Source organism: Notolepis coatsorum (assembly GCF_963971535.1).
Source record: "Notolepis coatsorum genome assembly, chromosome: 2".
NCBI classification, from domain to species: Eukaryota; Metazoa; Chordata; class Actinopteri; order Aulopiformes; family Paralepididae; genus Notolepis; species Notolepis coatsorum.
The window spans coordinates 161,287,566-161,311,902 of NC_140166.1; the positions used below are offsets into that span (position 1 = coordinate 161,287,566).

At 43.1% G+C, this 24,337-nt stretch overlaps 1 protein-coding gene across 1 annotated transcript in view; it reads left to right on the forward strand.

Annotated features, from left to right (window-relative positions):
• Window positions 1–999: 999 nt before the first annotated feature.
• The window catches only part of exoc2 (exocyst complex component 2), a 114,526-nt gene continuing 91,188 nt past the window's right edge, over window positions 1,000–24,337 (forward strand). The window contains exon 1 of the mRNA XM_084308366.1: window positions 1,000–1,041. The gene's annotated coding sequence lies outside the window, so the exon portion shown is untranslated. The remainder of the gene's footprint in view (window positions 1,042–24,337) is intronic.

Consider the following 24,337-nt stretch of genomic DNA (forward strand, 5'->3'; position numbering starts at 1 on the left):
CTCACATCATTTTGTTTTATTTAACAATCGAAGTCAACACACAAACAGTCAGATTCATGTTTGATAACATAAAATGTTGAAAAATAAATATAATTTTTTCCCCACAAAGGCTGTCCAGCCATTGTCAGACTACATTGGACACTACTGTACAATGAAAGTAACATACAGTCCACAGACTCAGGAGGATCTCCACTTTAACACCCCACTGTGTCTAGTCTAAGATGAAGCTATAGCTGTGTAAAATAAATTGTTGTAGTTGATGGCCACCCCCTCAACAGCCACTTCATTGGGTGCTATAGCTCTCTATCCACAATGTAATAACAGGTGCTGACTGTTAACATGCTGCCTAATTAATCCGGTGTTGTATTACTGTCCTCTGTCTGTCACTGTCAGCTCCACATAGCTGGGTCAATTGCTGAACCTGTAATACAGTTTTTCAAAGATTTTAATATGGGTCTCCAAATTAGTCTCTGGAAATGGACATCTTGAATAAAACATTGTTAGTTAGTTTAGCAGTCTAAACAGAGGATACATTGTGTCCTTTTAGCGTAGACAATATATAAATGCAGTCAATTTAAACAATAACCACTGGTGTAATACGTCCCTTGGCAATTTAGTGTAACCACAAAACACCACCTTTACCCTAATGATGTGGCCAAGTAAAAAAAATTAAGGATATATAAAATAATATTACTTTCCGTGTCCGGGTGGTTTTTGAGAGCCAGCTACAATTTATTTTACACAGCTTCAACTTAGATGAAAGTGGAGGTCCTCCGTCCTGAGTCTGTGGATAATATAATATGTTTCATGCTGCCACTAAGCCAGTAGACATGTACACAGTGTCAGATATGTATAGCCTACTCACTCCAACAAACAGCATGTATCCATTTAGGTACTGAGAAGAAATGTATCAATACAAAAAGAAACATTTTTCAATCGTTTGTGTGCTTTAGACTTTTATTTTGAAAAGGTCAGACCGGAAGTTATAGTGTTGTTCTCGCTAGCGGAAAACATCTCGCTGGATTTCAGCCGCAGCTCATTGTAAGTTGTGTTTTTTTGTTGCAGATTTTATATTATAACGATAGATGTAAATATAGACTACGACCAGCACTAACGTTAAATGCTAGTAGGCACATTTCCGAGCAGAACTAGCTGCTTGTTTACACTGCAGGATACGTTGTTAGCCTAGCTAAGGTTAACGTTAGCTGTCAACATTGTCAACAAAGCAATGCCTCCAATGTCATGTGTTGTCGGTTCTTAGTGTCTTAGTGTTCACTCTCTATGAGCTGTCTGTGGCCACGTCAGATGGAGGATAGATGATGCTGCAGGCAATGACAGCTCGCTAACGAGCCAGTAGTTAGCCTAGCCTCCTGTCAAAACACGACCTGGGAACTCGCTCATTCTGTTTAACGTTTCTTGATTGATTGATTGAATGAATGAAAACTTTATTTAACAGATTGCAGAATGGGTACAATACAGTACGGCTCAATACACACAATTGGTAAGGGGATGCAGACCAGAGAAAGACTTTCGTCTTGTTTACATCAGGGTCCCCCATTTTCAATTAATCATAATATGACATACATGACATACAGATAGACAGTACTGCTACATCTATACATTTATGACATACCAGATTTGCAAATACAGTACTATTTGTGATACAAAAAGAGTCCAGAAAAGAGAGTATATACATCTCTCTCTCTCTCTCTCTCTCTCTCTCTCTCTCTCTCTCTCTCTCTCTCTCTCTCTCTCTCTCTCTCTCTCTCTCTCTCTCTCTGTATCATCATAGGATGTCCTATGATGCAGACCTGCATCAGATTGCACAGAATAATACTATAATTAATTACTATAACTATACATATTATGTGTCCTTGATATTGTAGGCTAGAAGTGAGCAGTCTTTAATAATTACGGGTACTTGTACTTCACAGATAAAGTTGTATGTGCTCAGATGTACAACCTAAGTGCAATTCAACATGAATTTGCAGAGTTGGTGCTATTTGAGGGGGTTTCTCTTGATATTACTCAGATAATTTTTTAGAGCACTTTGCGTGTAATTATCTAGATGTCAAAGAAATAGACTTTTGGCTATAATGTAAAAGTATTACTGGGTTTGAATTAGGGATGCTCGATATTGGCTTTTTTACCGATACCGATATTCCGATATTGTCCAACTCTTAATTTCCGATACCGATATCAACCGATATCAACCGATACCGATATATGCAGGGTTTCCCCCCCCCCAAAAAACTGAATAATTTCAGGTAACTAATAATTTCACTGGATATATATATAACAAATATTGTTATTGTTTTTTTCTTTTTTTAAACCGATACCGATATTTTCCGATATCACATTTTACTGCCGATATCGGCCGATAATATTGGTCGGCCGATAATATCGGACATCCATAGTTTGAATTGATCATACATTCATGCTGGGCCATAATGAGCATGAAACCGTGCAGACCCACCACGTTACCTGCACATGTGTCCAACACAACATCCCTGTCAGATCGTCTGTAACTGAGTGAGTGCATGAGTGAGTGAGTGAGTGATTGATCCCAATTTTTCCATGCATAGCATTAGCCCACAGCGGCAGTTCTGCACACCGTGGGAAAAATATAAATTTGAGCACAAAACATGAAACTAACCAACGTGGTCTGTATTCTAACCATAACTACCAACAGTCATTACAATACCCTGGGCACGCCGACAGCATGACATTGAAATATTCACTCACTCATTTGTTTTGGGGCAATGTTTATTATCCCAGCGCTGTTTGCATATGGCTTTTCCTCAAACAGAGCGAGATACTCTGTCATAGGACAGCCTCTGCCAAGGACCTGCCACTCCAACATGAAGGGTTCCCCCTAATCACCACATCACCTGCGGGAGTCTCGTCATGTGACAGAGTGTGCTGTTCTGTCTGAGGAAAAGCCATATACAAACAGTGGTGGGATAATAAACATGGTCCTGTACAAATGATCAAGAGGATATTTGAACTTTGTGTCGTTGGCACGTGAGCTGTATTGTAATGATGAAAACAACAAAGTATGAGCAACTTCAAGGCTCTACGTTCATTCGTGTCAGTTTGGCAAATTTATCATTTCATTTATGGTCTATGGTGTTTTCTCCCCACATCTCTCTAATGTGACCGAACATCAGTATGGGTTGGCCATACCGGCTATGCTAGGACTAGAATTCGGGGCGACAGTGTTTCAGGAGGAGGTAGAGCGGTTGTCTGGTAATCGGAAGATCAATTCCGGCTCCTCCCAGCGACGCGTCAAAGTGTCCTTGAGCACTTCGCCGTTGGTGTGTGAGTGAATGAGTGAAGGCATAAGTTGTAAAGTGCTTTGGATAAAACATGCAGTCCATTTACCGAATGCATTTTCTTTATTCTATAGGTTATACAGACAAGACAAGCTAAAGTAATTAAAGTAAAAGTAACAGTTACAAAAAAGTAGACAGACAGACAGACAGACAGACAGACAGACAGACAGAGAGGGAGAGGGACTCTTTCAGGTCTTTGACAACCTAACATTTTGCAATTGACCTATCTCTCTTCTTGATCCTCCAATAATCACAACCGTTGCTTCCCTCACAGTTGTGATTGGACGATTGAGAAAAGAGGGCGGGGTTTGAGATAGGTAAATGGTCCATTGTATGTCCTTCGTTCGTCATTATACACCTTATTCTCCATGTTTTACAGTTCACTTTACACAGTCATCCAGAACAGCCCGTTCTCTTCCTTCGTGAGCCTAAAAATGTTGCTCGCAAATGCCATCCATTACACACATTTGCTATAACACTTATCTTTTAAGTTTTATCACGTGGTGGTACCATGTTTCTTTGGATCTATAAGATTTAAGAATGGCTAATAATAAATCCGCCAATGTTTCATCTCACGTATCATCTCATCTCACAAAATGTCAGGCGCAATTGAGGCGCCTCTCATTTGTGACTAGGGTCTGAGCATAATGTGGTGTCGAAGAAACAATGGATACAGTATTAACAACTTGTTAATTCATAGAGCATACAGCTATGGATACAGTATTTTAACAACTTGTTAATTCATAGAGCATACAGCATTACAGCTAATGGATACAGTATTTTAACAACTTGTTAATTCATAGAGCATACAGCTAATGGATACAGTATTTTAACAACTTGTTAATTCATAGAGCATACAGCTAATGGATACGATATTAACAACTTGTTAATTCATAGAGCATACAGCTAATGGATACAGTATTAACAACTTGTTAATTCATAGAGCACAGCTAATGGATACGATATTAACAACTTGTTAATTCATAGAGCACAGCTAATGGATACAGAACAACTTGTTAATTCATAGAGCATACATCTAATGTAATGGATACAGAACAAGTTCAACAACTTGTTAATTCATAGCACATTATCGATCGATCGATAGGACCTCCTGTAGCGCAGTTCAATTGTGATAACGTATGAATGCAAGTTGTCTATTTTATGATTATTATCTATGTTATACTTATTTTATGTCTGCACTTTATGCATTGCTTTTATTTAGTAAATCTTATGCTCATTGTATGCCTGTCTATATATTGTATATGTCTATTACTGCTGTGAAGCACTTTGGGCTGCAATTCTAGTATGAAAGGTGCTATATTACAAATAAAGTCTTATTATTATCATCATCTTCATGACACCCTTCCCTTGGACATTGTTTTGGTCTTCATGTTATGACTACAGAAATATAAAAAATATGGACAGTTGTATTCAGTTCTGAAATTAACCTGACTATGAGAATGATATTCTTTATGCATTTCCATCATTATCCAACTCTTTTAAGGCTATTTAAAAAGTCCTTTATATGCAGGCTATTGTATTGTATAACCTAATGTAGCCTAATGTAGCATATCTGTTGTATGGTATAACCTAATAATGTAGCATATCGGTTGTATTTGTAGTATAATATCTGTTGTATTGCTTGGCTGTGACGTAGCCACGTAAGTTTCTGAAGCAGCGCGGATGTAAACAGATGGCGTCGGTAGTGTGGAATAGTTTCAGAAACTTTCAGAGGAAAAAATTGCGCTTGCTATTTGTAACAAATGCAATGCAGAAGTTCCACGAGGAGGGAAAAGGGCAACAACTTATAATACATCCAACCTAACAAGTCACCTGCAACATCACCACCGCTACGATGGTGTGTTATTGTGTTAAAAGCCTACGATGACACACAGCTAAAGCTGCTGCAAATCTAGCCCCTTTCATGACTGTGATGCAACCCTTGGTTGAATATGCAGTCACTTATTGCTCCATAGTAGCCACTAGCCAGGTTAATTTGCACCACCAAGCACTGCTTAAAAGCTAGCAGCTTGAGCCCTTGGGTCATTTCTGTCAAACTTCTTTAATTTAGCAAACGCCTCGTCAATAGGTACAATACAAGCGCTGCGGGTTCCTTTGTAGCTGGCTTTGGATTCACAGCAGCAAGCTGCTTGCGCGTCGTCGTAGGCTTTTAACACACCATTGTAGCGGTGGTGATGTTGCAGGTGACTTGTTCGGTTGGATGTATTATAAGTTATTGACGGATTGTGAATTTTCATTTGGAAAAATAAATATGGTCACTTTATCAGTCAAAACTGTTGTCTTGGCTTTGTTTTGTAGGTTAAAACTACAGGAATATACATTTAATTTCTTTTTTATAATACAATAAATATCGGTAATCGGTATCGGTTATCGGCATGAGGAGCATAAAGTTATCGGGGTCAAAAAATCAATATCGTGCACCTTGTAACCTAATGTAGCCTATCTGTTGTATTCTATAACCTAATGTAGCCTACTGTAGCTTTTATGTTGTATTGCATAACCTAATGTAGCCTAGATCTGTTGTATTCTTTAACCTAATGTAGCCTGCTGCAGCCTATCTGTGTATTCTTCTGTTAAGTCCAATCGGTGTCCAAGTGCTCTCAATGGAGTCGCTGTGATTCACTGTGTGGTTAATTGTTTCTGGTTCCGCCTTTGATCTTTTCCCCATGTCTTTCCCCACACATCCACAGTAATCTCTCCTATTCACGAGTTAGGCCTACAGCTTTACAATAGGTTATTAACCATTTAATTTTGCACCTCCTCCTAAATCTGTATCTTTACATAGAGGCCTACCAATTCTCTGTTTGTTCCCCAGAGTAAACACATACAGCTTTTGTTGATTTTAATTACTAACTTTTCTTTTTAGAAGGAGGATCCAACCGGTAGCCCGCAGTAATAAGAAAGACGACCTTGCCTAAATATAACTCTTATATTAATTCTGTCAAGTTTTTCCTCTGTGTCCACTTTCTAACCTCTTCTATTCTGTTCCAGTTTTTCTTCTCTCTCAACATCATCCACACATAATATATTCCTAACAATTTGATCTCATTGTTGGCTTTCATCTGTACAGGAGGTATGTTATTCACACACTCCGATCCAGGCTCTTCTAGTTTAATCGAGCTCCTGTCCCGACACTAGTTGTTCATATAGGCTTGTTTTCTTAATTTCAGATATCGTTTTTTTTGTAAGAGGTGTGTTTTTAGTCGACGGTGGAAAATTGCCCTGTGTGAATGTGTGAGTACATGCGCGTACGCAGCTGTGGACAGCGTGCACATCAGAACAAGGTGCCGGACCCGGGCAGGGGTGTAAAAAGTACCCAGTATACTTAAGTGAAAGTATGGGTACCGTCTCAAAATCGTACTCAAGTAAAAGTCAGAGTATCTGGCTAAAACACACTTGAGTAAAAGTAAAAAAGTTTCTACTTTTAAATGTATTTAAGTACTAAAAAGTAAAAGTAAAAACTTTTTTTCTTACTGTCTATTCTTCTGATAGCAGGTGTTTAATCAAAGATCCCCACTTTCTAGTCTTGCACAAGGACCAATCGGCATGGGTATATGGGCGGGTTGATTTTCCATTGATGGAGATTTGATTGGCGGCCGCAGGATTGATAACGTTAGTTCGGCCAGAGAAACAAATATACTAATTAAAATAGTTGGACCTGCAAGATTTGTACTTGGTACTTTGTATGTCTGCATTTAAAATATAAGGAGTAAAACGCTTTTTTTTTCTCTGAAATGTAATTGAGTAAAAGTACAAGTATACAAACCTAATAATACTCGAGTAAAGTACAAATCCTCAAAATCAGTACTTAAGTATTGTAACAAAGTACAATTACTGAAGTACTTTACAACCCTGGTCCCGGGGTACTGTATGTGAACAGGACTGGTGAGAGCATTATTTCAGCTGTGGACTCCAGTGAGATTGCGAACCCGGGCCGTTTCCTATAGTAGACCTTAAGCTTAATATACCACTCACTTATTAAAGCTAAAGCCCGTCTCCTGGTATCACACACAGATACTGTGTCAGACGGTCAACATCAACAAGTCTGAGATTACCACCAACGGTGCTCCGTGTTTAGCCTCATTAAGTGTCGTGTTTTCAAACAGAACACAGCCTAAGCCTTGCATTCCTACTCCTGTGTGTTTTTGTCAAATGTTGTTATAGCATACTCTCTTTAATTAGGCCTTCCTAGGGAAAACAAGACCGTACAGTGTTTGTTTGACTGCTTGATTGTGAGAGAAGAGAATGAGAGAGGGAGAACGAGAGCATGTGATTGACAGGTTGATGGTATATGTATGTTCAAGAATGTCTTGATGAGAAGCTGTTCAGGGAATATGTTTTTTTTTATTTTTTTTTACCATATCCGACAAGTGTAATGGGACGCTTACGCTCCACTCACTCGCACAGCATGAAAGAATATGTAAACCATTAAGGATATCAAACGCAATAGTGATGACGCAATACAATAACACCTTAATAATATAGCCTATAGGATACAGAAAACTCATGTATATTGGCTAGACAAAAATACTGTAATGAATACTGTGAAAACAATATTTTATACAGTTTGGTACAGTGTAGCACTGTAGTATAGTCTACAGAGATAAACATATAAATGAATGAATTAATGAAATAGTTTATTTCAAACAATATAAAATTATCTAAAATAACAATGAAAAGATAAAATACTAAAATAATTCACTGTGAAACAAAAATAGTAAAATACAAATACAATTATAATAATAAAAAAAATTAACCTTCAATTGTCTTCCAACAAAATCATCTACACACAAAACCACTTGACGATCAATCAATCAATAAACCCATAAAGCTAATATACAATCATACAATAATTACTGTTAATAAACATTAAGTTAATGTGCAATAGTTAGGCTACTGTCCATCCAGTATATATAGAAATCCAAAGGTATATGTTGACTAGATCAGAACAAAAACGCAAACGTTCCATTATTCAGACCAGTGTTTCTTGGAGAAGGGCCTCTGAGGGTCTAAACCAGCGGTTCTCAAACTACAGGTCGACTCGCGACCCAAAGTGGGGTCGTGGGTAGGTGACAGTGGGCAAAAAAAAAACATAGTGCTATAATTACATTTTCTAATAAATAGGCATGATCAAGTTCAACAATGTGTGCTTTTATTGTGATGTTCCTTAATTCCACATTGAATTTACGCGATACATTAAGTGTGGGGTCGCCAAAAGAAATCCTAAATAAAATGGGGTTGTGGTATAAAAAAGTTTGAGAATCCCTGACCTAAACAATATTCCATTATTCAGACCAGTGTTTCTTGGGGAAGGGCCTCAGAATGGTCTGAATAGGCTGTATCAATAATATAATTTATCAGCACAATGTCAAGGGCTGCTGCAATATTGATCCATGCCACACTGGCAAATAATTGAACACATCCTTTTTTTTGATTTTGTGGCGAGTCAAAATGTAGAGCTAATGTCAGTGACCACATGTTGCAGGTAACAGTCTTTGATCTCGTTGCAAAGCCTCATACGAGATCACTGATCTGGGCACAGTTTGGATTTAAGCTGAATCAGACGATGAAATAGGAAATCACAATTACAGTATTTATGGCAACAACAACGACCTAAACTAATTACAAAATGTCATTGTGTTTGCTATTATCTATTTTAGCCTATTGTGTGATTCACGATGCAACATTTAGTTGTTTTAAATTGAATAATTAATTAATTCAAATTTCTTACAAAATAATTTCTGAAATGGGCTATTTGATATTTTTACATTAGTTTCAGTTTTGATACCGTGTCAATCTTCCCGTTACCATGCCGTCCCAATATGATGACCGTCGATTTCATTCAGCTATTTTTAGTGATGCACGATATATCGGCCGCCGATATAATATCGGCCGATATGGCCGTTTTTTTACACATCGGTATCGGTCCGATATCAAGATAGGGCCGATATCCGATATTAAAAAAAAAAAAAAAAAAAAAAAAATTTTTACATGTTTTGGCCTTAAATAGTTTCAAAATATCAGTCATTTCTGAAAATAAGTTACAAAAGTAAAAAAATTATGCGTTTTGGAAAATAGCTCTTTATTTGATTATCATAAAGTGTTTTCTATACAGAGATATCGACATCGGTAAATATCGGTATCGGCCAGAACAGCAATATTAATATCGGTTATCGGTATCGGCCACAATTTTCACATCGGTGCATCACTAGTAGTGATGCACGATATATCGGCCGCCGATATAATATCGGCCGATATGGCCGTTTTTTTACACATCGGTATCGGTCCGATATCAAGATAGGGCCGATATCCGATATTAAATTTTTTTTTTTTTTTTTTTTTTTTTTTTTTACATGTTTTGGCCTTAAATAGTTTCAAAATATCAGTCATTTCTGAAAATAAGTTACAAAAGTAAAAAAATTATGCGTTTTGGAAAATAGCTCTTTATTTGATTATCATAAAAAAGTGTTTTCTATACAGAGATATCGACATCGGTAAATATCGGTATCGGCCAGAACAGCAATATTAATATCGGTTATCGGTATCGGCCACAATTTTCACATCGGTGCATCACTAGCTATTTTATCACCAAAACAAATACAGTGATGTATAAATTTTTTCTTTTTATCTCCATATTGCCCCCCCCCCCCCCTGACTAAATCAGTCTCTGCTGGGGGAGGAGGAGGGCGGGCTAGGGCTCCACTGGGCCCGTTTCCTGCCCCCTCGCGGGGCTCTAATTGGAAAATTTGGGTGGCCCTGCTTGTTTGTCTTGGTGGAATGTGGTGGGTTATATTTTTGTGGCTTTTTCTCAGCGCCGCTGCGCCCCGGGTGGAGGGAGCGGCGGGGGGGGGGTTGTCGGGGCTTAGCCTTGTTTGTGGAGTGGCACTTCTCTCTCACCCCTGTCCTCTCCCTCCCCCGGTCTCTCCCACCTGGTAGCCCCCCCCCCCCCTCCCCCCTCCCGCTGACAGCCTCGCCGGGCCACTGGCTTTCACAGTCCCCCTTTCCGTGACCCAGTTAGACCACCAGCTCGGCCAGGGCCTGGACCGCTCTGAGACCCAGAGAGACGTTTTGGGCCCGGGGGGGGGGGGGGGGGGGGGGGGGGTGAAGGGTAACACAGTAGCAGAAAAAACTCGATATTAACATACAAGGCTTATTTACCCGTACAATAAGTTGCGTCTGCATCAGCGTGAAGTTAGCCGAGGTTGTTTGTTTGCGTTGCAGGGCGATGTTTTCATGATTTTACTGTGTTTTTGGGAGCGTCTGTGAGGACGGTTCTCACGCTGTTGTTGTGTGTTTCTTTTTCTTCTTCCATGTAAGCAGGGATGGTGGTGCAGTGACACAGTATTTATGATTTTTTTTTATTTTTTTTTAAGTCCTTCCCCGTCTCTTTTTTACTCGCCATCTCGCCTCTGCTGGAGCTGCGTGGCTCCGTTCTCCTAAATCCTCTCAAAACATCTGCCTGCATTCGTCGGCCTGCGCTCCATAGTTCTGTTTATTGTTCCAGGCTTTCTAGAAATGAGGACTTGGTGCCTGCTAGCTTTCAGTCAGGCCTAAAGCTCAGATGCAACTTGAGACCAACAAACCGACAACACACACGCACACACACACACACACACACACACACACACACACACACACACACACACACACACACACACACACACACACACACACACACACACACACACACACACACAGCCTCGCGATGGCACTGGAGAGTTGTTGTCAGATTGTTCTATTCTCCTTTCTCTCTGTCTATCTCTGTCTCTCTTTCTCTCCATCTCTCTGTCTCTGCCTCTGTGTCTCTCCCTCTCTCTCCCACTCTGCATCTCTCTTTCCCACTCTGCATCTCTCTCTCCCTCTATCTGTTTCTTGTCTCTATCTGTCTCTCTTGTCTCTACCTCTCTGTGTCTCTCCCTCTCTCCCACTCTGTGTCTCTCTCTCCCTCTATCTGTTTCTTGTCTCTCTCTGTCTCTCTCTTGTCTCTACCTCTCTGTGTCTGTCTCTGTCTCTCTTGTCTCTACCTCTCTGTCTCTCTCTTGTCTCTACCTCTCTGTGTCTCTCTCTGTCTCTGTCTCTCTCCCTCTCTCCCTCTGTGTCTCTCTCTCACTCTCCATCTCTGTTTCTTGTCTCTCTCTGTCTCTTGTCTCTACCTCTCTTGTCTCTCTGTCTCTCTCCCTCTCTCACTATGTGTCTCTCTCTCACTCTCTATCTCTGTTTCTTGTCTCTCTCTTCTCTCTCTCTCTCTCTCTCTCTCTCTCTCTCTCTCTCTCTCTCTCTCTCTCTCTCTCTCTCTCTCTCTCTCTCTCTCTCTCTCTCTCTGTCTCTCACTCTGTCTCTCTCCCTCTCTATCTCTGTTTCTTGTCTCTCTCTCTCTCCATCTCTCCTGTCTCTTTCTCTGTCTGTCTCTCTCTCTGTCTCTATTGTCTCTCACTCTGTATCTCTCTCCCTCTCTCTGTCTCTCCCCCTTTTGTCTCCCTCTCCTCCTCTCGCTGTCCCAGGACACACTCCCACTGCTGTGTGTTGAGACTGGCAGCTCACAGAGGAAATGCTGAGTCACTGGGCAGAGGGACCAGCCAATTGTTACAACGCTGACTCATTGTGGAGGCGGCCGAGGCGACTGGCAAATTGTTACAGTGAATCTTCCCTGACATGAAGAGGACAATGTAGAGTCCAGGGTCTGAGACTCTGGGTCAGTTTATTTTCTGGGTCAATCTATTCAAGATGTGAGAAGAGAAACTGCTAGAGATGCACTGATATATTATGGACACAGACAGTCTGGTTCTGGCCAACCCAGGCTTTAAAAAAGCACTTACAGAGCCGGTCCGATTGAGTTTCCTACAGCAGGTTTTTGACTGATTGCAGACTTTTTAATTTCCGTGACCTTCTCACCGGGAGTGTGTTGCCGTTAACAACACAGAGTGCCAAGCGAACAACAGAACAGGACTAACGAGGACAAAGCGGCCCATGTTTCAGTTTATTTCTCCAGTTGATCACTCAGCTTTGCGTACCATAACCCTACCCAGCCCTCTTTACGCTCTATTGGCAGAATCTGTCAGTCATAATCAGTAATCCAAGAGATGCCGAGTGCCCCGCAGCCAATCACAGAGCGAGGACAAAATAAAAAACCAGTGCGCTCTCTCTCGCTCGCCCTGGGAGTGGCTAGATTAACTTTTTTTTAGCGTTAGAGAATTATGGAAAACACACAACCGACTAGGCTTCGTACGACTCCCGACTGGTCGACGATGATAACGGTTGAAATAGTTGGTGGCGCATCGGATCATCTCTCTGGATGTCAGACGCGTCACGATCATCTCTGGATGTCAGACGCCTCACGATCATCTCTTTGGATGTCAGACGCGTCACGATCATCTCTCTGGATGTCAGACGCGTCACGATCATCTCTGGATGTCAGACGCCTCACGATCATCTCTCTGGATGTCAGACGCGTCACGATCATCTCTGGATGTCAGACGCGTCACGATCATCTCTCTGGATGTCAGACGCCTCACGATCATCTCTGGATGTCAGACGCGTCACTATCATCTCTCTGGATGTCAGACGCGTCACGGTCATCTCTCTGGATGTCAGACGCCTCACGGTCATCTCTCTGGATGTCAGACGCGTCACCATCATCTCTCTGGATGTCAGACGCCTCACAATCATCATCTCTCTGGATGTCAGACGCCTCACGATCATCATCTCTCTGGATGTCAGACGCCTCACGATCATGATCATCTCTCTGGATGTCAGACGCGTCACGATCATCTCTCTGGATGTCAGACGCGTCACGATCATCTCTCTGGATGTCAGACGCGTCACGATCATCTCTCTGGATGTCGGACGCCTCACGATCATCTCTCTGGATGTCAGACGCGTCACGATCATCTCTCTGGATGTCAGACGCCTCACGATGATCTCTGGATGTCAGACGCCTCACGATGATCATCTCTCTGGATGTCAGACGCGTCACGATCATCTCTGGATGTCAGACGCGTCACGATCGAGGGCCGTCTGATCCGGCCGCCGAAGGCCAGCTCGGAGGCGCACGCTGCCGGGTTCCCGGGGGGCGAAGAGCGAGGAGGAGGAGGAGGACTGAGGAGAGGATTGTCGTCCCGGGGCAGGCCAGAGGGGATGTTTGGCCGGCTCTGTGCATTCAGAGGGGAAGGGGGGGATCTTTGATGGAATCTGGTGTTTGTGTAATGTTGGGGAGCACTGAGTGGGGTGTAGGGGGGTCTAGTCTAGTGAGACGACGGTGGGGGTGATGAGTTGTCTGAAAGGGTCCCTTTGTGGCCCTCCTCCAGCCCATCACACACACACACACACACACACATATATATATATACTCAGCATGCGCACGTACACACACACACAAGCTCACACGCACACCTGCCAATCACTGCCACATGTTGGTCGGAGAGAGACCCTTTGAGCTCATGCCAGCGTGCAAGATCTAAGGCATGAACGCTTCATTCATGATACAAACACGCGGGTATTGGAGTGCGCGTGGGAAGGTGGCTCCTCGCGTGGACAGAGATCACCCCTCGGTCTATACTGGTCGCATCTCGTCGGTCAAGACACACGTCTGTCTCTGCCGCCTGCTGGATGATGAAGCCTATATCCTATATCCCCCTGTGTGTCTGTCATCAGCAGGACAATGCAATGCCCCTCCCCCTCCTCTGAGTGACATGACATGACCCCTGCCCCCCCCCCCCCCCCCCCCCATGACTCCCCCGACTCCCTGCCGAGCAGCGGGGTGTGAGAGGCTACACCCTCCGAGAGATTGGCTGCATTTCTCCAACCATGTCAGCGAAATGTATTAATTGACAGAAGCATCATACAGGATCCCCTATTGATTACTATTTCACATTTCATTGTTTTTTTTAGTTTTTGTTAATTTTCTTGTTACCACTTCATCCAATTGGACAGCACCTTGCTTCCTTTTTTTTCTTTATCTTATTTTTTATTTATTTTCTTGTTACTATACATATTCATAATTGTTTTAAATTTTTTATTTACCCTTTCTTTTATATAGCTTCTCTCTCCTTGTACAGTGTCCTTGAGTCTGAGAAAGACGCTTCTCTCTTCAAATCCAATTTATTATTATTATTATTAAAGGCATACAGTACAGTGGATGACTTGGTGGATGAAGCTCTTGGCCTTGCTTCAGTCGTCTCCCCCCCCCCCACTGTGAGCTCCGTTGGAAGCCGCCAAACCGTGTCCCCTGCATTAACCTTAACAGCAGGGGAAAACCAACGGTGTGGCCTAACCTGGGGACTGGGGGGGCTCTTTGTCATGATCAACAAACACTCTTTAGGTGGTGCGCAAACTTGAGCAAATTATACCGCTGACAGATTAGGACTCTGGACGAATATTCTATATTCCAATTAATAATAATAAAAAAAAACATACATTCGATTGTAAAAATGTATATTCGAATTGTGTTTTATAAAAAAAATTAACAGCCCCGGCGGTCTCCCTCTCGACTGAACAGAACACGCTGCATGGCGGACAGGAGAGACGTAACAGCTATATCATGGGATATCACTGCGCCCTTTGCGTGCACCTTACAAAACCACTGGATAAAAGTATACATTCACACTAATAAAACAAATTGTCTATTGGCTCAGCAGCCTGGCATTCGTGTGACATCATGCCTACTAGTTATGTCTCCCGTTGTATTGGTTTGCTTTGGAAGGAAGTAGGGATGCCCCGATCATGTTTTTTGCCACCGATACCGATCACCGATCGTCGTGAGCCATATCGGCCGATACCGATCCGATTGTTTTTGATTAAAAAGAAATTAAAAATGATTTTATATATATATATATATATATTTTTTTTTATAAAATATTTATATTATATAATTAGACTTGTACTTGTATTATCTGCGAGACATCGCCACCACGCAACAAGTCAAAATGCTCGCTATCTGCAAACAGCTCCACTGTCTGTGTACTCTAGTAGCCTCCAGCTCCAAAAAGGATTCTCCGGCGCTGCAGCTGGACCCTATTGGTAACGTTACGGTTCTTTGGTCATTTCACATTCAGCAAGCCCTCAGCTCCAATACGCATTGAATCAATGTTATAAGACATTGATATCAAGAGCTATCTGTAGCTACTGCTAGCCGGCTAGATGACGTTAAGACAGAACTTTAGTTCAATGGGACATTTCGTTTTGAACAGAGAACTAACGTCAGCTAACGCAAGCTAACGGAGGTATGAGCATGGACTACTAGACTTTCTGGATCATTTGTTGATATCAGGAGCTATCAGTAGCTAGCCGGCTAAATACCGTTAGACAATGCCTACTAAACGTGAATAGTTGACTGGGTAATTTTGTTTAAACAGTAACGATAGCTAGATAGCTAACGTTAGCTCAGGTCGAATGCACTACAGACTCGAGCAGGGGAGCCTCCTCTCAGTCCTCAGTGTTTACAAACTCTACACGGGGCGGGCGGGGCTAGGGAGGAGGAGCAGCGGCAGTTTGCAGGTCCTGTGTGTCTGAGACAGACAGCGAGTGAGACCTTTGCTTGATCGGTTTCCGCGATCGGCGAATATGACTCATTATCGGAATTCACAGATTGCATATTTATGCTGAGTATCGGCCGATAACGATCGGTGGCCGATCGATCGGGGCATCCCTAGAAGGAAGTAGTGATGCACCGATGTGAAAATTGTGGCCGATACCGATAACCGATATTAATATTGCTGTTCTGGCCGATACCGATATTTACCGATGTCAATATCTGTATAGAAAACACTTTTTTATGATAATCAAATAAAGAGCTATTTTCCAAACCGCATAATTATTTTACTTTTGTAACTTATTTTCAGAAATGACTGATATTTTGAAAGTATTTAAGGCCAAAACATGTAAAAAGAAAAAGAAAAGATAAATATTCTTTCACTGCCCAGTTCAGCCCATATCGGCCCTATCTTGATATCGGACCGATACCGATGTGTAAAAAAACTGCCATATCGGCCGATATTATATCGGCGGCCGATATATCGTGCATCACTAGAAGGAAGGAATATATTCTAATGTCTTTTTTGGCCAATTTTGACAGCCCTATCTGGCACACATCTGCACTAGTGGAACAAGGACCATCGGTCCGTCACTAGATTCCCTGCTAGTAGTCTCTCAGCTTTTCCTGGGCCTATCCCTAGTCTGTTAACTGTACCCCCAGCCTGCAGGTAGTCAGTTCTGTACCCCTAGCCTGCAGGTAGTCTGTTATGTACCCCTAGCCTGCAGGTAGCCTGTTCTGTACCCCTAGCCTACAGGTAGCCTGTTCTGTACCCCTAGCCTACAGGTAGTCAGTTCTGTACCCCTAGCCTACAGGTAGTCTGTTCTGTACCCCTAGCCTACAGGTAGTCTGTTCTGTACCCCTAGCCTACAGGTAGTCTGTTCTGTACCCCTAGCCTACAGGTAGTCTGTTCTTTCACGACACCAAAAATACAAAACATTGCTGCAGGGGAGGAAACTAACTTTTTGGCTTACCAGCCAACTGGCGAGTATATGATTTTTTTTACCAGCCAAACAGATTTTTTACCAGCCATAAATAAATCACTAATTGTGATAATTACTTATTTGTATGTCTTCAAGTTTCAAGTTTCAAGTTTCTTTAATATCATACAGAAGTACAGAATACTTTTATACAAAATGCTTCTTACTGTTACGCTCCAGAGACTGTGCTAGACAAGATAAGTATGAAATAAAATAGTATAGCATGTAAAATAGAAGTAAAAATAGAGGTCACAGTGTTCAGTATAGACATATGTACAATGTTCGATGCAGAATAGAAGTAACTGAGTTACCATACAATATACAATATACTATGCAATGTACTAATATACAATACTAGTGCAAAGCAGAAATGGGATGAGGTACAATTTAGGTACAATTTACAGTAAGGTGTACGAGTTGTAGTGCAAATAAATATAAAGTGTGTTTAGGTGATCTAAAGTGTGGAGAGTGGGTGCTGCAGTGTGTTGTTTGTTTAAAGTGAGTGTGTGGGTGTGTGTGCTGTGTGCATTTGATGGTTGTTGCATAGTGTTTATTGTTCGTTGAGCAGCCTGATGGCCTGGGGATAGAAGCTTCTTCTGAGTCTTTCTGTGCTCGCCTTAAGACTCCGGTATCGCTTGCCTGACCGCAGCAGTTCAAAGAGGCAGTTGTTCGGGTGGCTGGAGTCCTTGATGATTCTCTTAGCCTTACCCCTGCACCGCTTGTTGTAAATGTTCTGGAGGGTGGGAAGTAGAGTTGTTCCGATACCGATACTGGTATCGGAAAAGCCGCCGATACTGGCTAAAATGCTGGTATCGGTATCGGCGAGTACCCTCTAATGCTGCGCTCCGATACCATATGACGTAATTTATCAACAACACTGTGGTCTGTTGAGTAAGCATTATAAAACAAACGTGTGCTTAATCGATTAAAGTGTCAATGCCATTTGTCATTTTAACAGCAGATACTTTCTTAAATGTCATCGTCCCGACAGAGCGGTGTTGACGGCGAGCTCATGGGTTCGCTTGGTGGCTGGTGTTATTAGCATTGAACGGCTAACCGAAAGCTAGCTTTAACATTACCTTGGCTAAAGTTGGGGCTATTCATATAATCCAGCAATAATGGCTGCAGACCTGCAAGCAAAGTACAGCAAGTTGGCAAAGGAGTATTCCAAGTTAAATCACAATGTCACCAGTAACGTTACAGTCTTCTATGGTCTTCCCATATACCGGTAGCTCATGCTAGCTAACGGTAACGTTGTCATTGCACAATTGCACGTCGCGTACACAATTAATGACATGTTGCGGACAGGCATATCGGCGACAATGTTTAGCTTTTAGTGCCAAATGATAAGAGTCTGAGGCGGAGTCTCAAAAGAGAATGTTGAATATTTATTGTGCAAAAATCAAAACAGATCCGACTGCTACTGAACGGAGCCTTGTAGACAGACTGAGTAGGGTATATCTGCAGAGCCAGTGGGTAGCGAGTGCAGCAACGTATAATGTCCGTGTGGATCATTGGAGTAGGGTATATCTGCAGTGCTGAAGCCCCATACTCATTGATTAATGATACTAATACAAATCTATACAATCACCTGTTGTTGAATAAATACCATTACTTTCTAGTTATGACTAAAAAACAGTATATATAAAACAGTATTTGTTAAAAAAAAAAATAATATTATATTTATAAAAAATTTATATAATATCGTTTTTTTTTTTTTTTTATGTATGCACTGGTATCGGATAAGTATCGGTATCGGCCGATACCCAAAGCTTAGGTATCGGAATCGGATCGGAAAGGAAAAAATGGTATCGGAACATCTCTAGTGGGAAGCCCCCTCCAATTGTGCGTTCGGCTGAACGTGTCACTCTTTGTAGTCTGCTACGGTCTTGTGCAGTGCTATTCCCAAACCAGGAGGTGATGTTGCCAGTCTAAATAGATTTTCAATCATAGTAATACTAATAATCACACTGTGTCTCTACTCTTTAAAATATTTATTACCATAAAACATTAATAAGTGTCTCTACTCTTCACAATATTAGCATAAAACATATATTAATCACACCGTCTCTACTCTTCAAAATATTAGGATATCACATATTAACATGAAAGAGGGAACTATTCTGGACTGGGTTGGGCTGAACTGCGCAGTGAAAGATGCTGGGCTGGACTGGGTTGGGCTGAACTGGGCAGTGAAAGATGCTGGGCTGGACTGGGTTGGGCTGAACTGGGCAGTGAAAGATGCTGGGCTGGACTGGGTTGGGCTGAACTGGGCAGTGAAAGATGCTGGGCTGGACTGTGTTGCGCTGAACTGGGCAGTGAAAGATGCTGGGCTGGACTGGGTTGGGCTGAACTGGCAGTGCAAGATGCTGGGCTGGACTGGGCAGTGAAAGAACCAAGCATTTCACTGTAATGTAATAGCTAAATAAAACAACTTGAACTTGACTTGTTACATTTGCACTCTGGTTGGATGCCAAATGTATTCTGGTTGTACTGTACTTGTGCTGTATGATGACAATATATTGGAATCGAATCTCATGTCAACGCTAGGGGTTCAGCAGGTGTATTCTGAATGACAAGTATGACAACATCACCGTTGTGAAGGGCATATGGGCGAGTGGTGATATGGGGGGAAACCCGGTAATAATAAAATGTCACTCGGCTGCATTTAAGCAAAGCCGCTCAGTATAGTCGTCCACTATGTTGAACGCGCGTTATGGTAGCTTGTTACATGCTAGGTAGCTAGCCGGTGTTGTGCCGAGAAAGGACTGCCTGCCGAAATCGTACTGCCCCCACGTATAATCATTATACGATATGCAAAGAGACAATGATAAATATGTATTGTGTAATAAATAAATTAGTTGACCTCGCATTGTGCCAATATCTCTCTGAACTCATCCGCTTTGTTTACATTACCTGTATATAAATACCTATATATAAGTACATTAATATGAAACGGTACATTAACACTTTGGATGCCACGGACGATATATATCGTTATTTCATGCCCCCCCCCCCCCCCCCCCGTTGGGTGCCGATGACGCTAAATATCGTTTTATTTTTTTATTAGCGATTTGAATTCATATTTCATCAATCGAGCCTCCCGTTAGTGCAGCAACCTCTCTCTGAGCTCCATTGTGAAAATACCGCCCCCTATCGTCTATCCCTGTGTAACTGCACCCCATTTTGGTGCACTGGTGGATGGGGGGGGCAGCTTCCTCATTCTACTCTGCCGGCGAGCCGTCTGATGAATACCGAAGTGATTGCGAGATGGAAAACAACCTGGAATATATATTTACAGTAGCCAATAATCAATCAATAAACGCGATCGATATTTGGAATGGCGATCAGGAATTGGAATAATCTTTTTGGAGAACATCTGATGTGAGGTAAGGAATCTATGTTACCAGTCTTGGGGTAATCGGAGCTGTTTTGACCTATATCTCAGCGTGTCCCATATATGTGTGTGTGTGTGTGTGTGTGTGTGCACGTTGATCAGGAAATGAGATAATAGGTTTTTCAGATCGCTTCTATAGCGTGCATAAGTACACATATACTATCGATAATCTAGCGTTTATTTGAAAACTATTCATAAATAGGCAGAAAAATGACCGTTTTTAGTGTGTTCAAGAATATTCCAGTAAATGTCGTTTTTTGACGGAATCTTTCTATTTTCCTGAAACTTTTGAGAAAACGACAGCTTTTCTAAATGCTTTAAAAACGGAAATGAACCGATTTAAAAAAACAATCCATTTCGACAATGTTGACTGATAAATCATTGATAAGCGACGGGCAGATTAGACACATAATTTAAGACATAGATTATGCGTTCAGAACGCTATCATTGAAGTGGGTGCTGGCATCCAAGGACATTTTACCATGTTAATGAACGGCACTGAAAGTGTTAATATGAAACAATATGAAACGGTACATTAATATGAAACTGTGGTACACACACCGTACAATCAATAACTCGAGTGACTGATGGACATTTCCCAATACCTTCTCAGACGGTGACTGACGCCCCATAACAGCAGCAGCGGACAATGCGCGTTAACGTGGGGGCAGTAAGATTTCGGCAGGCAGTCCTTTCTCGGCACAACACCGGCTAATGCTGGTCGACTTGAGTGAGTGGAGTCGTTAGCCTCACGCCCACTTGTCATTCTCATCTGACTCGAAGGAGACGCGTTGCGTGCTGTTGTTCGCCCCCATGTCGGACCGCACTGATATCCGAAAGCGACGACTCTACATGCAATTATTTTCATCCACTGATGTGTTTTTGTCTAAGTTTGTCTACGTTGTCAAGCCGGTGACAGGAGTCTGTCCACTTCCCCTAGATGCGCGACATCTTCTAGAAAACGAGTGTTCATTGGAGGAGCTTAGAGCGCAACGATGATGTTAATTGGTTATGGATTATTATGAGGCGCAAATGGGAGGAATCATAAGGGGGGAGTCAGAGTTCGGCTTGTGCCAGTGAGCGAATCAGCAGATTGCAGAATGATTTTTTTGTTTTGTTTTGTTTACTACTCGCCAGTGTGGCGAGTGCTCTTCATGAATCACTCGCCAAACATAAAGAATACTCTCATTTGGCGAGTAAAGTGGCCTAATTTCCTCCCCTGCATTGCTGCCATCTAGTCTGTTAGATCACAGAATGCCACATTTTTCAGAGGTGGATTGTGCATTATGTGAAAAAACTCCCAATGGTTTTCATCTGTTCTGAAGTACTGTTTAGGTTCCTTTTTTTCTTTTTTATAAATGAAAAGAACCTTTCCGTATGGTGCGGTGTTAAGTACTGTAGCGGCGAGCCGGGGAGAGGGAGCGCAAGCTTGGCCCTCTCGTTAGCACCCCGTCCGCGTTCCACAGCCACCACACGGAGTAGGGGCAGACCCTGGTGTTTATTAGTCTCCCTCCAAGGAAAACAAACCTGCCGTTTTAGCCCAATTACTATAGAGAGAGAGAGAGAGAGAGAGAGAGAGGGGGAAAGACCAGAGAGAGAGGGCAAAGACCAGAGAGAGAGAGAGGGGAAAGACCAGAGAGAGAGAGAGGGGGGAAAGACCAAAGACCAGAGAGAGAGAGAGAGGGGAAAGACCAGAGAGAGAGAGAGGGGAAAGACCAAAGACCAGAGAGAGAGAGAGAGAGGGGAAAAAGACCAAAGACCAGAGAGAGAGGGGAAATACCAGAGAGAGAGAGAGAGAAAGAGAGAGAGGGGGGAAAGACCAGAGAGAGAGAGGGCAAATACCAGAGAGAGAGAGAGAGAGAGAGAGAAAGAGAGAGGGGGGAAAGACCAGAGAGAGAGAGGGCAAAGACCAGAGAGAGAGAGAGAGAGAGAGAGGGAGAGAGGAGGGGAGACCAAAGACCAGAGAGAGAGGGGAAAGACCAGACAGAGAGAGAGAGAGAGAGGAGGGAAGATGAGAGCGAGAGATCCTTCGATGAAGCCCCACAGCATCACGGTTGGAAGGGAACTGAGAAAAGGGCATCCTGTCGAGAAAAAATAAAGTTTTTGTCATAAGATTAAATTCAGTCTACAGTACGATACGGCTTGACGATAGCTTCTATAACCTCACCGGGGGTCCTCTGACGCCCCCTGGAGGGCTCAGTCCCACGACCCCTCGGCACCCCCCTTCCTGCGCCTTCACAATCGTCTCTCCCACCCCGTCCCCGGTCCCAGTGGTGAAAACGTTGCAAAAAACCTGTTTTTTATCCTGTTACTATTAGGGAGAAGAAGAAGAAGAAAAAAACCCTGATGCGTTCAGTTTTTTAGGCCTCAGGTTTTTATCACCTCCGCTTGCCGGGTCGTCCTGATGGAGTGTGACGTGAGACTTGTGCGCAAGAGTCTCTCCTTGTGTGTGTGTGTGTGTGTTACATGCAGGGGTCTGGGCAGTGTTCCCGTGACCATGCGCGGCCCCCAGAGTAAAGTAAACACCGCGGCTCTTTTCTCATCCCAGCCGTCAGCAGGCTCTCCCCAGGCCCGCGCCAGAGACCACACACCCAGACCACACACACACACACCTACACACACACACACACACACACACACACACTGGCCAGACCCTTTCGCAGATCCTTCCACACACTAGCATACACACAGACCACACAGCGCCAGCTCAGGCCCCTCGCACGCAACCTAGCTGAGCTGTCATTTTGCCGTGTGTGTGTGTGTGTGTGTGTGTGTGTGTGTGTGTGTGTGTGTGTGTGTGTGTGTGTGTGTGTGTGTGTGTGTGTGTGTGTGTGTGTGTGTGTGTGTGTGTGTGTGTGTGTGTGTGTGTGTGTGTGTGTGTGTGTGTGTGTGTGTGTGTGTGTGTGTGTGTGTGTGTGTGTGTGTGTGTATTTCCATTTCCTAGATGGGGAGGGACAGAAAGAATAGAAACCTCCCCAGGAAACAGAGCGGTTTCAGTCGGGAGAGAGAGAGCGTATCTTTGCAGAGCGGACGCCCCGGCCTCCTCGGCCCTCCCTCCCCACACTCACTCACTCGCAGCAGGCAGCATATGGCTTTGATGAATGACAGACGGTGCGCTTGTTTCGGCGGCTGGTTAACCTCTTATCTTCTCCCATGTCGGAGCACCCCCCCCCCCCCCCCCCCCCTCTGTTCTGCCCCTCCTCCGTTTCCTCTTTTGACAGTTGAGGGGCAGCGGAGACTCTGTTAGCCCCCCCCCGCCCCCCTCCCCCGGGTTCTCAGCCCATCTCTCTGGGAGGTCAGGGGGCGATGGAGGGCTGTGGTCACGAGCGGCTCCTCCACAGATACTCCTCCTGTCTGGAGCTTGTTGGTCCATATAGTGTGTGAAGGTTGTGGGTTCTGAAGCTTGTTTGTTGGTCCATATAGTGTGTGAAGGTTGTGGGTTCTGAAGCTTGTTGGTCCATATAGTGTGTGAAGGTTGTAGGTTCTGAAGCTTGTTTGTTGGTCCATATAGTGTGTGAAGGTTGTGGGTTCTGAAGCTTGTTGGTCCATATAGTGTGTGAAGGTTGTAGGTTCTGAAGCTTGTTGGTCCATGTAGTGTGTGAAGGTTGTGGGTTCTGAAGCTTGTTGGTCCATGTAGTGTGTGAAGGTTGTGGGTTCTGAAGCTTGTTGGTCCATATAGTGTGTGAAGGTTGCAGGTTCTGAAGCGTGTTGGTCCATATAATGTGTGAAGGTTGTGGGTTCTGAAGGTTGTAGGTTCTGAAGCTTGTTGGTCCATATAGTGTGTGAACTGTGAAGGTTGTGGGTTCTGAAGCTTGTTGGTCCATGTAGTGTGTGAAGGTTGTAGGTTCTGAAGCTTGTTGGTCCATATAGTGTGTGAACTGTGAAGGTTGTAGGTTCTGAAGCTTGTTGGTCCATGTAGTGTGTGAAGGTTGTAGGTTCTGAAGCTTGTTGGTCCATATAGTGTGTGAAGGTTGTGGGTTCTGAAGCTTGTTGGTAGGCCTGCCGCGATAAGCAATAAATCGATTAATTGCCGCGATAATTAAAATGAATGCAATGATTTTGACGGGCGCGATTAATT